This window comes from Sminthopsis crassicaudata, chromosome 2 (assembly GCF_048593235.1).
Source record: "Sminthopsis crassicaudata isolate SCR6 chromosome 2, ASM4859323v1, whole genome shotgun sequence".
NCBI lineage: Eukaryota > Metazoa > Chordata > Mammalia > Dasyuromorphia > Dasyuridae > Sminthopsis > Sminthopsis crassicaudata.
The window spans coordinates 549,902,320-549,917,133 of record NC_133618.1 but is presented as its reverse complement, the minus strand read 5'-3'; positions in this window follow the sequence as shown (position 1 = coordinate 549,917,133).

Sequence of the window (14,814 nt, the reverse complement as noted above, 5' to 3'; positions counted from 1 at the left end):
TGAAGGAGCACAGGCATAAAGCTTTGCTTCCCCCAGATTTTACTGCTCCTTCTCATTATTGCTTTAGTCAAGAACAAGAAGCAATGAATGCCTCAGTGTTTGTAGGAAAAGTATACATTGAGCCACTTGAGTCTGTCTGGCATCTTCCATAAAGCTCAAACAGCTCCAAATCATTTTCCTTGCTCATCATTATGCTTTCAAGTTTCTGGGAAAATGCTGACAGATTCTTTGAAATGAATGACAGACAGACCCATGGCTCATAAGAGTCCTCAGCTGTTCTACTTAGTCTGAATTCAAGGTTGAAAGGTTTTGTTTTCTGGGATTTTTTGTCTCCAATATTGTCATATTTCCCTCCTAGGTGGTTTTCTGACAAGGGTTATAATTCTCTGCCTCTTGCAGTAACTTAACTTTCATAGCAATTCAACATTTGAGGCTAAAATTAGTTATATTTCTATTGCAGAATTATGATGAATTCTTTACAGATGGCAACTGCTACTGTCCCCATGAGCATCATAATCAGTGAAAAAGAAATAAAAATTCAGAGCATATTGCCTACTGCAAAAATCTTTGGCAACTTTTGGAGACTTGAAAAGTTCTAGAAAAGAAAAAATATGCAGTGCTGTTAAGGTCAGTTATATTTGTTTTAGGCAAGTGATGACACAATCATCATCAAGAGTCAACTGAACAGCTAGTGGTTAAACTCTCATGCTTACTGTCATGGAAATCTTTTTTCTTCTCCTTTTTCTCATGTTTCTCTTCTTTCTATATTTCCTTTATTTTTCTTTTTCCTATTCCCTCTCTTTACAGTATTATAGATTAGGCTAAAAAGGATCTCAGAAACTCAACCTCTCTATTTTACAGATGAGCATACTGAGGTCCAGCAAAGCTAAGCTCAATGTCACAAAATTAGTAAAACATCTAAGGCAAAATTTGAACAGAGGCTCATTTACTTTAGAGTTAAAGTTTTTCTACTACATCATCCCCCTTTTTCTTTCTCCCTCTCTTTCTTTTGTTATCTCTATGCTTTGGACCTCTTGGTGACTCCAGCATACACTATACTATTGATGGAGATGATATAGGTGAAAGGACCCTGAATTTAAACATAGATGACCTAGGTTTGCACTTTGAATCCAATACTTTCCCCATATGTGACCTTATACTAATAATCATGTGTCTCTGGTTCTCTATCGTCTTATCTGTCAGGAAGAAATCTGCATAGTACAGAAGAATAGAAGAATATTTGTTTTTCAATAATTACTGGGCCCACACTGGAGACATTGGTTAGGAAAGAGTATAGAATCACTTTCCATTGGTTTTTTCAACCTAAGACATAGGGGCTGTTGACTAGAAAGCAAAGAGGGAGGATTATGTGGAAGGTTATGGTGTTGAGTGAAAGTGAGAAAAGTGAGTTTTGTACCCATGCTACTGAGAACTTTGCTTATTGCTGTTGGGAATTTGTCTTGGGTAGAAAGACCTTGCTATTGCTCTTGGAAGTGAGGGTCATTTTTGCTACTAAAGTATAATAAATCTAAAAATAATAACAATCCAATAAATCTTGTAATGAATCTGATTTCCCCCTGTCCACAATATTATGTCAAAAATTAATCCCATTTCAGCCACATAACAACCGTGGGAGCTAGATGGTATTAAGAGCCTATTTTATGATTGAGGAATCTGAGGTAATGACTTATAAATGGCTAGTAAGTGTCTGAGGCCAGAGTTGAACTCAGATCTTCTTGATTTCAGGTCCAGTATTTTACTCTCTGGACCATTTAGTTGCCCAAAATCAGATAATATTTCTAAAGTACTTAATACTATCCCTGACTCATAGAACATTGTAATGGGCCAGAACTGTGAAACAAGGATTCTTACAAGGTGTTAACTCAGTGGAATTGATGAGACAATGGTTATCTAATTTAGCATGGTGATTAATAGTTCAGTATGATTGACTTAATCTTACAACAACTAATGGTTCCCTCGTGATATAATGATTGACTTATACTCAGTGTGATGAATGGATTTAATTGTAATAGAGTATTTAAGAAGGTCAGAGTCAGACCCAGAGGGAACTGGAACAGACTCAGGGAAGACAGAGGAATGGAGGTTGGAGCACAAGCTTTTGAACTGGGACAGACTTCAAGACAGAGATCGTCTTGGTGGTCCTCCTGCCTCCCCCACAGAAACCAAAACATATTCTGGAAGGCCTCCAAGAAAGCTAGCTAGGGCCCCAGGCAATGAGACCAGACTATGAAGGAGACAATATATATTTTTTGGACTTTCTCTCTGGCTATTCTCTTGGTGATTACTCTGCTGAAAAAAGAGGTGATGGACTCTGCAGGTCCAAAGACTTCCAGAAAACCAACTGGAACATTACAGAACACACTTAATAAATACTTGTTCCTTTTCTCATTTTCCCCCTCAAAATGCTTACTGATAGCATTGACAGCTTATAAACTAATCCAAAAAGCATTTATTAAACGGAGTACATGTAAGACATTGTGCTAGGTATAGGCAATGCAAAGATGAAAAAAAAAATTTCCTATCCTCAAATATCTTACATTCTATCCTATTGCAGGAGCTACTAGGTAGATAGAGTGCCAGAACTGAAGTAAGGGAGATTCATCTTCCTGATTACAAATATGGTCTCAGACATTTATTAGCTGTGTGACCCTGTACATGTCACGTCACCTGGTTTATCTCAGTTCCAAATCAGTAAAATTAAGGTGGAGAAGGAAATGGCAAAGCACTTTAGTATCTCTCCCAAGAGAATCCCTAAGGGAGCCATGAAAAGTTGAACACAAATAAAAAAAACTGATACTGCAGATAAAACATCTTTAGATAAACATAACATCAAGTGAGAAAGGGGAGATTCTCAAGAACTTAGGGATCAGGAAGTCTTTCTGTAGGAGATAACACAAGAGCTGACCACTTTTAAAGGAAGCTAGGGACTTCAAGAGTCAAAGATAATATTTTAAAAATTATTCTAATGATTCCTTTACTTCTCTGAAGTTGCATAAAAATTATAATACAGATATTCATTTACCTTTAGTTTTTTTTTTTTTTTTTTAATAAGAAAGCCTTCTCATGTTTCCAAATATTGACTATATTGTTCAATTATAACAATACAGTGGGGTAGAATATATTTTGGAGGTTAGATTGGAAGTAATTAAGAGGAAAAGTGATGATTTAATTTAAATATTTGTTGAGCATTTACTATCTGCAAAGTATTGATAGTTTTTGATTCTACAGCAATTCTCCCCCCCCCCCTCTCCTTCATTAATAAGGGAAGAGAAGAGAACTGAAGGTAATTAAGCAGAATGCTATGTGATTTATTAAAATGCCCAATAATGATTCAATCTAATTGAGGCTTCCTCTAGAAATTCCAAGAAAACACCATGCTAATGTCACTAATGGAAAGCCTGTCATTATATTGCCTATATGTTTGTAGTCTCTGAAGCCTATTAAGACTATTTATCATTCAGCTTGTGAGGAACATGGAAGAAAAAAAATGAACAGCAATTTCAGAGTGGAAAAGAAGGCTGCTAGTGTTTTCTTCCTATCTGAACCATAAGGATTTAATGTCTTACAGCAACACTTAATGTTATGTCCTGGCTAGTTGGTGGATATATTAATTTGGTACTTTAATCATTGAATTATTAATTACTTGTATCACCAAATTTACAGTTGAGAAAATTATTTTCCAAATCAATATTCAACAGCATTTTTCTGTGATTTTTTTTTTAACCTCAGAGGAGGTGGAATTATCAAGAAATTATTGGGGCAGCTAGGTGGTGCAGTGGATAGAGCACCAGCCTTGAATTCAGGAGGATCTGAGTTCAAATCTGGTCTCAGACACTTAACACTTCCTAGCTGTGTGACCCTGGGCAAGTCACTTAACCCCAGCCTCAGGAAAAAAAAAAGAAAGAAAGAAATTATTGGCTCAGAATAGTAACTCAATGCAAACTACAGCATGTTGTGGAAGCCAGGAGCAAAGCCCTAAGTACCCTGAATACCCTCCTGTTAATTGGATAACAATAACAAAAATACTTTAGTGTTTCAGCCTGTCAAGGAAGTGACCATGACAATAAAGCTTGGCTTTTGGAAAAATTTACATGATAGGTCAGTTTCCAGTATTGCAAAGGAACAAGTCTGTTGTCTGAGTATCATAATAGCCTGTATCGAGGCCATTTGGTGATGAATAATTTGGCCATGGCAACTTGTGAAACAAAGAAAAATTCAAAATGGTCTCCCATCCTGTGCAAGACCACTGCTTATGCATTGGTATTGAGAGAGGGTAGAAAAGTACAGGGGACCAAGAATCACAGGGTTTAGAACCTCTAGATGTGAGGTCCTTGTCCAATGGCCAATAAGCAAATTAGAATCCTTTGCTGTAGAACTTGAATCAATTCAATCTTTACATTGTCTATACAATGTACATAAATGAATCCAGAAAAAAGGAAGAAATTGCAAGTAAATGGAGTTAGGGTTCATAGGTATTCTTTGGTGAAGTATAAAAAGGAATTGGCAGAATTAGTTTTATTATAAACCCAAGGGTAACTGGAAATGTTTTAAAAGAGTTATTGGGTCTTCTTGATTGGGTCAGTGCTTATGATAAATATTTGCAAAAAAAAGATTATAATGAAAATAATTTCAACTTATGAAACAATATTGGTTGCAGAAGATGAAGAGGTAGAGAACATTTTATGAAGAACTCTATAAGATTTCCCAAATTAAATTATAATGACTAATATTTACAGAGCAGTTATTCTGAGCAACATGCTAAGCAAATCTATCTCCTTTGTTCCTCACAACAACCCTTGAAGGAGGTTCTGTTATCACCCCCATTTTACAGATGGGGGAATTGAGGTTGTGGCTTGCCTAAGGTCACAATGGATTTGAACTCAGGTCTTCCTGATTTGAGGTTCAGCAGTTTATCCCCTGTGTTACCTAGTTGCTCCTTCAATATACAGTTTGGTAGCTGGTGGCCTCAGTGCAAAGATTCCAGTAAGAGAGAAATATATCAGAAAGCACAGGTCAGGAAGGAATGGAGTAAACAAAAGTCTTTAGGATACACAGAGAAGCCTCCCACATTTATATTGTGATTATTTTCTTCAAGAACAGCAATTTAGAGATGGGTAAGATAAGCATCAAATAAATCACAATTGATGTGATCATCAATTAAAATTGATGATATTTTAATAGGTAGAAAAGACTCCTTTTTGATTGGAAATTACCCCTGAATCAACTTTCTGTGTACATTTGCATTACTAAATTGCTAGAACAAAGATTTGAATGAGTAAAAGCTCTATGAAAGTTATAAATATATGGGATATATTTAAACAACTCAAACATCAACTGTTCAAGCAAATAATCAATAATGAAGTGGCTAAAAGGAAGCAGAAATGACATCAACACAGATTATAATAATTTTATATAGAAGTTGAAGCAATATAAGTCAAGTAACTTAACAAGGCTCAAAAGGACCTCAAAAGCTCCTTAGTCAGCACTTAACTTATATGCTGGGCAGAGAGAGACAGAAAGCAAGTGCAGTACCAGTTCAATATATAAACTCATTTGTAAAATATTACCAGGAAGGGTGATGGATGATCATGAGCTATATAGCCTCCTCAAGCACAGAGGAGCAATAGAGAATAAAACCATTTTAAGATAAGTAAGCTTGTCAAGAGTTCCAGTTAAGCAAAATCATCATAAGGGAAAAAATGAAAGGAGGACAAAAATATTAGAAGAAAAATGGGAAAGATTTTTGTTAACAAGCTGTTTTCAATATCAGGGGCAGTAGAGCCACTAAACTTGGAAAATAATACTGAAGTCTAGGATGTGCTTATGGAGGATGTAGAAATGGAACTAAAGAGAACAAAAGTAGAAAAAGCAGCTAGATTGGACTATGTGGATACAAAGAATGTATATATATACATGTATGTTGTATATTTATATTCATACATGTGTATTATGCATATGTGTATGTATGTGCATTTCATATCATGAGATGAGGCAAAATAAGGGAATACCAACCAGGGGGATGTTCAGTAGGAATCTGTGTATCCTGAGATCGTTACACTGTTTATGAAGGCTTTGCAAGAATTAAATGCTGGTCAGTTGGACTCCAGCAGTACTATTGATTGGGTTAGCATCCTGAAAACGTAATGTAACTTCCTAAACAAGATAACCTGGAGGAATGTGAGGAGAGGGGAAGGGGGGTGAATGTTACTGTATTGCATTTTGGTGTCACAAGAATGCAAGATAATATCAGAACAAATAAGAAATAATAATATCCACTTAATAGAAATACTTTGGTGAACAGACCTCTGACTACTAAAATGGATAAATCATAGGTATATGGAGTATATGAATGTCTTTATTATGTGTCAATACTGGGTAATAATAAAATTAGAAACTTAGTACCAATAATAGACAAAGGCTTCATACTGCTTTTTGTCAATTATATCCTCAGTTCCAAATCATACAGAAATGCACTACAGCTCAATGCAGGGGAATTATGTGGAATAATTTCATTTCTAAATGTAAATCAGGTGAAATAAAAATAAAACCTGAGGAGTTGCTTAAATCTGAAGAGAGAAAAACTAAAAAATCTAAAAGGCATTGTAAATATATAATGAAGTCACTCCAGATGTTCAAGCCGATAACAAAATGAATGGCAAAAATAAGGGCAATATGTTAGATGAGTTTAAGGAGAAATATATTCACTTAGAATAAAATTTTGAAAAGCCCATTTTTAATTTGATCACATAACTCCACCAAATAGAACAATTATACCAAAACAGATTAATTTTTAAAGGCTGGCAGCATCTGCTATAATCATCATGGATGAATGCATTCTTTTACTCCATGTAAAAATGTTTTATTACCTTTGCTCAACAGTATAGTGGAGCTATTTAGGAATATTACTAAGGATGGGTATCAAATACTAACAAGGAATAATCTATTAAAGATCTGCAAAAAAAAACTTTGGAAGATTATATGAACTCTGACTACTAGGTATAGTAGAAATCTGAAATACTATATTCCTGGTCATATTTAATGATATAAAAACCATAAAATAAATGCATATTAGAAATTTTTGGTATTATTCTTCAATCACTGAAATTGAAAGCTAGATAGATTAAGGGAAAATGAGGAGGAAAGTAGCATAAAGAATATAGTAACATTTTTAATAATAATTCAGCCTCAGACACTTACTATGTAACACTGGATAAATTCTTTACCTCAGTTTCCTCATCTATAAAATAGGGATAATAATAGCATGTATCTCCCAGAGTTGTTGTAAGGATCAAATGAGATAATAATTGTAAAACATTTAGCATAGTGGCTAGCACATAGTTTAGACTATGTAAATGTTAGTTATTATATAAATAAATGATTCAACATTGATCAAAAACTTTAGTTTAATACTGGAACAAAAAACTAAAACAAAATAACTGCCCATGGTTAAACAAACTGTTACCTGAATGGAGTTGAATATATTACAGTTTTGTAAGAGACAATGAATACAATGAATAAAGAGAAGCTTGGAAAGACTTACATAAATTATTGCAGAATGAAATATGTAAAGCCAACCAAACAGGATACACAGTGGCTGTAACAATGTAAATTAAAACAATCACAACTGAATATTGAGGGAGGATTCTAGGAAGATGGTGGGGTAGGTCAGAAAATTTCAAGCTCTCCAGGTTTCTCCCATAAACAGAACATAATTGTGCCTAGTATAAACATAGACCACAAAAAAACCAAATAAGATGTGGGGCAGAACAGAGGTCCTTCTGAGACAACCAGAGAAGACCTGAAGAAGGACCCCAGGATGGGGTTTAACCAGTGTGAAGCATCAACACTTCCAGGCTAGGTCTGCAGAAACATCAATTAAGAAGCTCTGGGGCCAGCTGGGTTCAGGGGGAGCTTCAGCCCAACCGCAGGAACTTTCACCTTGCGACAACATGGGGAGTCAGGTGTCTGAGTCTGAGAAGATGGAGATCAGGGTTCACCTTCAGAGGAGGCTAGTGAAGTTAAAAAAAAAAGTCTCTTCTGTGCCAGAGTAACATTAATTGGTTCCCTGCCCATAAAGAATTTATACTCAAAAATCAAATGAGAGAAATTGAGGAAAAACTAACAAGAACAACAAAAGAATTGTCCAAGCAAAATGAGAAGATTACGAAAAGAAAGTCAACCAATTAGAAAAGATCCAGAGTCTTAAAGAAGAAAACAATTCTTTGAAAATTAGAATTGAGCAAGGGGAATCCAATAAAAATATAAGAGACTAAGAAAGAGCAAAATAAAATATAAAGAAAGAAAAAAATAGTAGAGAATGCAAAATATATCATTAAAAAACTCACAGATCCAAGACAACACATCAAAAAGAGAACACATAAGATAATTGTACTACCTGAAAGTTGTGATCAAAAAAGAACCTTGGCAAGCTAATGCAAGGAATAATCAAAGAAAATTATCCTGAAGTGACAGAACACAAGGGGAAAGTAGAAATAGAAAAAAAATCCACCAATTATCACCTCAAAGAGGTCCTACAGGGAAAATATATAGGAACACAATTGCTAAATTTTGAAACCCCAAGATCAAGCAGAAAATTTTACAAGAAATAAAATAAACAAAAAATCCAATTTAACTATGATGGAGCTATAATTAGAATTGTACAGAATTGATCAGCAGCTAAAATAAAAACCACAGATCCTGATATTATATATTATCAATCAAAAGAAGTAGGCCTATGACCAAAAATATCATATCCAACAAAACTAACTGTAATATTGAATGAAAAAAAAATGAACATTTAATGAACTCACAGATTTTCAGGATTTTGTCTCAACCAAACCTGAACTTAATAGTAAATTGAATATACAAGAGCCAACATCAAAGAGTAATTTCAAAGGACTTAACAATGACAAATTGTTTATGTTTTGTATATGGAAATGTAAACAACCAATCTAAGATTGACAGTGAGTAAGAAATATTAGGGCAGAGCTGAGTATGATCTGACTCTTAAAAAACATAAAAATAGTAATTATGATATATGAATGAAATGCAAAAGAAATGGTACAGCGGCATTAGGGGAAGAAGGATGGTGGTTCTGAAAACCTATTCACATTTCGAATAGATTAAATAGGGAACTATATATAGAACTATGTATCTATGAAACATTCCCTCCAAAAAAAGGTCTATATCATTAAAAGAACTTTGATATAACAAAAGTATAAAATATAAAACAGCTTTTTTCATTTTGGCATTATCATAAATTTAATGAAATACATAACAGTTACACAAAAGGTTTTTCTTGTTCAGTTTTCTTAGATTATGTCCAACTCTTTGTGATCCCATTTGGGGTTTTCTTGGCAAAGATACGGAGTGATTTATCTTTTTCTCCTCCAACTCATTTTACAGATGAGAAAACTGAGGAAAAGATGGTTAACTAACTTGCCCAGAGTCATACAGTTACTAAGTGTCTAAGGATAGAAATAAATTTGGGAAGATGACTCTTCCTGACTCCAGTCTTACCTCTATATCCATATTTGGTATTTGAAAATCTAGCTTCTTTGCAAAACTTAAAAATAGCTCTGGATAAGATCCATAATTATTCATTAAAATTCTTCATGGTGTTGTGTGGATTATTGAGAATAAAAATTATCATTCTTCTCTCTACTACAAGACTGATCCTATGTCTTTTTTTTTAAATTAAAGCTTTTTATTTTAAAAAATATGTTTAATTTTTAGCATTCACCCTTGCAAAACTTTGTGTTCCAAAATTTTTTCCCTCCCTTCCCCTTACCTCTTCCCTTAGATAGCAAGTAATGCAATATATGTTAAATATGTGCAGTTGTTCTATACATATGACATATAATATTGTCATGCTGCACAAGAAAAATCAGATCAAAAAGGAAAAAAATGAGAAAACAATGCAAACAACAAAAAATGAAAATACTATGTTGTGATCCATACTTAGTCCCCACAATCTTCTCCCTGGGTGCAGATGCCTTTCTTCATTACAAGTCCATTGGAACTGGCCTGAATCATCTCACTGTTGAAAAGAACCATGTCCATCAAAATTTGTATAATTTTGCTGTTGCTGTATATAATGTTCTTTTGATTTTATTTACTTTAGCATCAATTTATTTAAGTTTCTCCAGGCTTCTCTGAAATCATCTTGCTTACAGTTTCTTATCAAACAATAATATTCAATTACATTTATATACCATAACTTACTCATTCTCCAATTGATAAGCATCTCCTCAGTTTCTTGCCACTACAAAAAGGGCGGCTACAAAAATTTTTGCACATGTGGGTCCTTTCCACTTTTTAATTATTTCTTTGGGAAACAGACATGATAGTGACACTGCTGGATCAAAGAATATGCACAGATTTACAGCCTTTTAGGCACAGTTCCAAATTACTCTCCAAAATGGTTTCACTAACTCTACCAACAATACATTAGTGTCCCAGTTTTCCCATATTCCCTTGAATATTTATCATTATTTTTTATTGCCATCTTAGCCCAATTTGAGAGGGACCACATTATTTCTCATAGCACAATTGTATTCCATCACAATTATATACCACAACTTGTTCAGCCATGCCTAATTGACAGACATCTCTGCAATTTCCATTCTTTACCACCACAAAGAAAGCTGTCATAAGTATTTTAAAATATATATGTTCTCTTCCAGTCTTTGGGCATGTTAAAATAGTTGGCAACAGATTGTAAGGATGTTCCCAAACGATTAAACTTGCACAATGTTCATGAAACATTAGGACTTACCACCTCAAGGCAACTCTAGGAAGACTAATACTTCTTCCTCAAAGAGAATTGCTAGATATTAAAAGAATACATGATAAAACAGTTTAAAAATGTACAGAAATACTTTTGGAGCAAATAGATGTTACTTCACAGGACAAGAATGAAGGCCAACAACATACAGGTACAACTGAATTTATTGAAAGTAACTGAAAAAAGTTTATCTCTGGATGTAGTCTATGAAACAAGTAACATCCAAGAGTTAAACCAAAAAGAACTCACAGGCAACATATTAACAAAATATTGGCAGAGAAATATCAAACAAATGTTGACATGGCTGAGTCATTAAGATTTTATTACAGAAACCAAAGGTTTATGATAGCAATTCAAATCAGGTCATTGCCACTAGATATTATAGAAAGGTTATTTTTAAGGAGGCTGAACTTAAAGATCAATGTAAATTATTAAATGACATGGTGGAAACATTGACATATAACCAAAGGATACAAAACTATAGTCATGTACTAAATACCTAGAAATCAAGTAGTTAAAATTATATACCAGAAGCTCACTGTCCTGTTATAAATTGGGGATGAATCCTCATATTACAAGTATAAAACCCCAGATAACCTTAAGAGCTACTGAATAAATTATATTATTATAAACGTTTGCCTATAACCACAGAGATATTCTATAACAACAGCTTTAATAGATATCACCATACCACATTTTCATAAGTTCCAAGCCACATGGAATGAAAAGATTTTAAAGTTTAGAGACCTCAAAGAAGGATTCAAAATCATGTGGAAACAGGATGAGGTGCACATTATCTTTGCCATCCCATCTACTATTATAATTGTTTGGAGGGCATTTTCAGTGAGCGTAAGATGAGCATACATAATAATCATATTATAAGCATATGTGTAATATTAAAGCTATCACTTTTATTATGTTTTAAGAATTGCAAAGCACTTTATAAATTTGATAACCTTATCACAACCACACTAGGAGGTAGGTGTTATTATTACCCCCATTTTACAGGTAAGGACATTGAGACTGACAGCATTTAAGTGACTTGCCCAGGGTCATACAACTAGTTAGTGTCTGATGTTAGATTTGATTTCATTTTTCTTGGCTCCAAGTCTAGTGTTAAATTAGTTATTTTATGTATCTGTTCCATAGTCCAAAATCTTAAAGAATCAAAAAAGCAAAAAATGATCTATCTCTGAAATAGTCCAGAACCTATAATTAAATCTAAAAGATTAACATAAAGATATTGATTTGTTGCAGGACCATTAAAATTTTAACTCTAGCAAATGAAATGAGAGGAATGATTTTTCTTCTTTTCATACTAATAAAGATGAGAAGAATGTCATGAATAATACTGATACTTGTACCCCCTGCCTCATAGGATTGTTTTGCTTTGTAAACCTTAAAGCAGCTATAGAAATAAGACTAGTTATTATCATTTTGAAGTCTCAACAAAGATACTGTCAAATCTCTACTGAGAAGAGTCTGCAGAAGACTGCTGAGATCTAAAATAAAAGCGGTAATTGGTTAGGGGAGAAAATGAAAGTTTGTGGAAGAAGAAATAACAAGAGTCCAGACAAAGCATGTACAGTCACCACAGGGGGAGGCCAGTTTAGGAATGTGAAATACTCCCCCCAATCTGTTTATTTCAATGGCAAATCATAGAGGTAGCATATGTCCTGTGAGTTTTCATGTAGGGTATCTTAGAAGGAATATCATTAAAGACTCTGACATGGCCATGAATAATTTGAGGTACAACTTGAGAATTTTGTTTGTGATTCCAAGAAAATATCCACAGAGTTATAAAGGCAACTTCATTCTGTATATTGGGGAGATCCTGAAAGGAACTCACACATAGGTAATCCCATTGCTTTTGTCTTTAGGTCAGTGCTCATTTGGAAAGCTTCAAAAACCTCTCCAAAAGACATGCTTGGAGGACCTCAAATATTTAATGTCAGTACATTTAATAATATACAATAACAATTGAGCAAATAGTCACATTTCTGAAGCAGTTAGAAACAGGACATTTTTTACTATCTCTTCTTGTAGGATTTTGTTTGTAAGCTATATATATATGTATGCATATATATATACATACACCTTTTCATATATACATATATATGTATACATCATTTCATATATACATACATACATCTGCATATATGTATGTATGAAATGATGTTTTCCACTATGTAAATTGTTCAGATAAACTAAACTTAGATATTTAATTCCAGAAACTTAAAAAAAAATGTTGATGGAAATCTTTCTTGAAACTATCACACCCTTTCCTACTTAAACAAAATCTATCAAGGAAAGACAAAAGATTCCTCATGAAAACTTTTTGAGGAGATTCTGTTTGAATAGAGACAGTAATGGAGAGAAAGCTAAGGAGAGAGGAATGCCAACAGACTCAAAGATGCCAGAAACTATAAATACAAAACAAACAATTGCTACCCAGAATTTTTTTTAAAAAGAAAGTTATTCTTATCCTTTGGAAGAGAAGACTTAAGATTTAATAAAAAAAGAACATTAGTCTGGGAGTCAGAAGACCTAGATGTAGTCTTTGTACAATGATTGTCTAGTTGGGGTCACATAATTTTGGCTTACACCACTTGTCTGGCCTCAATAGTTGGACTTAATCATGAAAGGTCTTTCTAGCCTTAATTCTATAATTTAATCATTTGCTGACTGAGGTCCATCATGATGTACATATACTATTTTGGGGGGCTACAGCATAATCATGGTGTCAGGAAGCATTGAGGTAGAAAGTGCCATTTGTTGCAGATTTATTTATATCTATCATTTTTCTTGTTGGTACTTTTCAGTGTTTCATCTTCTGTGGTCATCTTTTAAATTCCTAGCTATTGTTTGACCATTTGGGAAGAGGACCAGTGACATTATGGGATGATGTCTTGACTTGCCCCTAGGTTGGATTTAAGTGACTCAAAGTTGCACAAAGTCATCAACCTCAGTCTGTCTTCCTGAGTCATTAAAGTCCATTGTCACTGAAGTCCAAGTGCCTGATGATGGTCTGGGATGCACTGGATGACCTTGGGATCTTCGCCATAGCTTCTGCTTCAGCCACCATCATCATGGCCATTGGAACAAATTGTTATCATCCATCCATTTAAAGTCTTCACATGCTTGGTTCCTAACTCACTGATGGATCAGAGGCCTAGTTTGGCCCTTCTGCAGAGAGAGTTAACTGGATATGTGCTACAGCTTCTTGGAGCCACAGGCGAGGGTTGGGTGAAGGTGAACACCAAAAAAAATGAGCAACCCTGGAAAGAATTCTGTAAGCCCTTCCAGTAGAGGTACTAGTCCTCTCTGAATACTCCACACAACTTCCTTGTTATTTCTAACTTGAGTTTCCAGTGTAATTTAGGAAGAGTTGATAGTAAAAATTGGATAAACCAAACATTAAATTAGTAACCTCAATTTTATACATAATATTAAATCAATTGGAGATGCAATCTGGCCTAGTGAATAGTGAGCTTATCTTATACTCAGGAGAACCTGGATTCAAATCAAGCCTCTGTTATAGCTTCAAAATGCCAACTATATGACTCCAGACAAGTCACTTAATCTTTCAATGTTCCAGGTAACTCCCTAAAGGGTTTCCTCACTGTGAGTTTGCTAAGCAATGAAATCACAGATGCAATTTTTAAAAAATGTCATTAGGCTGATGATGTGAGAAGCTGCACTCCTCTTTATGGAATAAAGTTATATGGACTTTGAGACATATTTTTTTTACAGCTTAGAATTTTTTTTTCCATTTCTGGTTTGAGGCTGTGTACTACATGGTTGATATTAGAACCACAAAATGTTTTTCAGAAACTGAAAATGAACCTGGAACATTTCTTCTAACTTTCTCATTTTAGAGAGAAGAAAGCTGAGAGCTTGAGGAGTCAAGGAAGACCTCAAGGTCCCACAGCCAGGCACATAGTGGGAAGTCTATCTTTAGGGTGGGAATGTTACTATATTTACATAGGAAGAAGTGAGAAGTATAT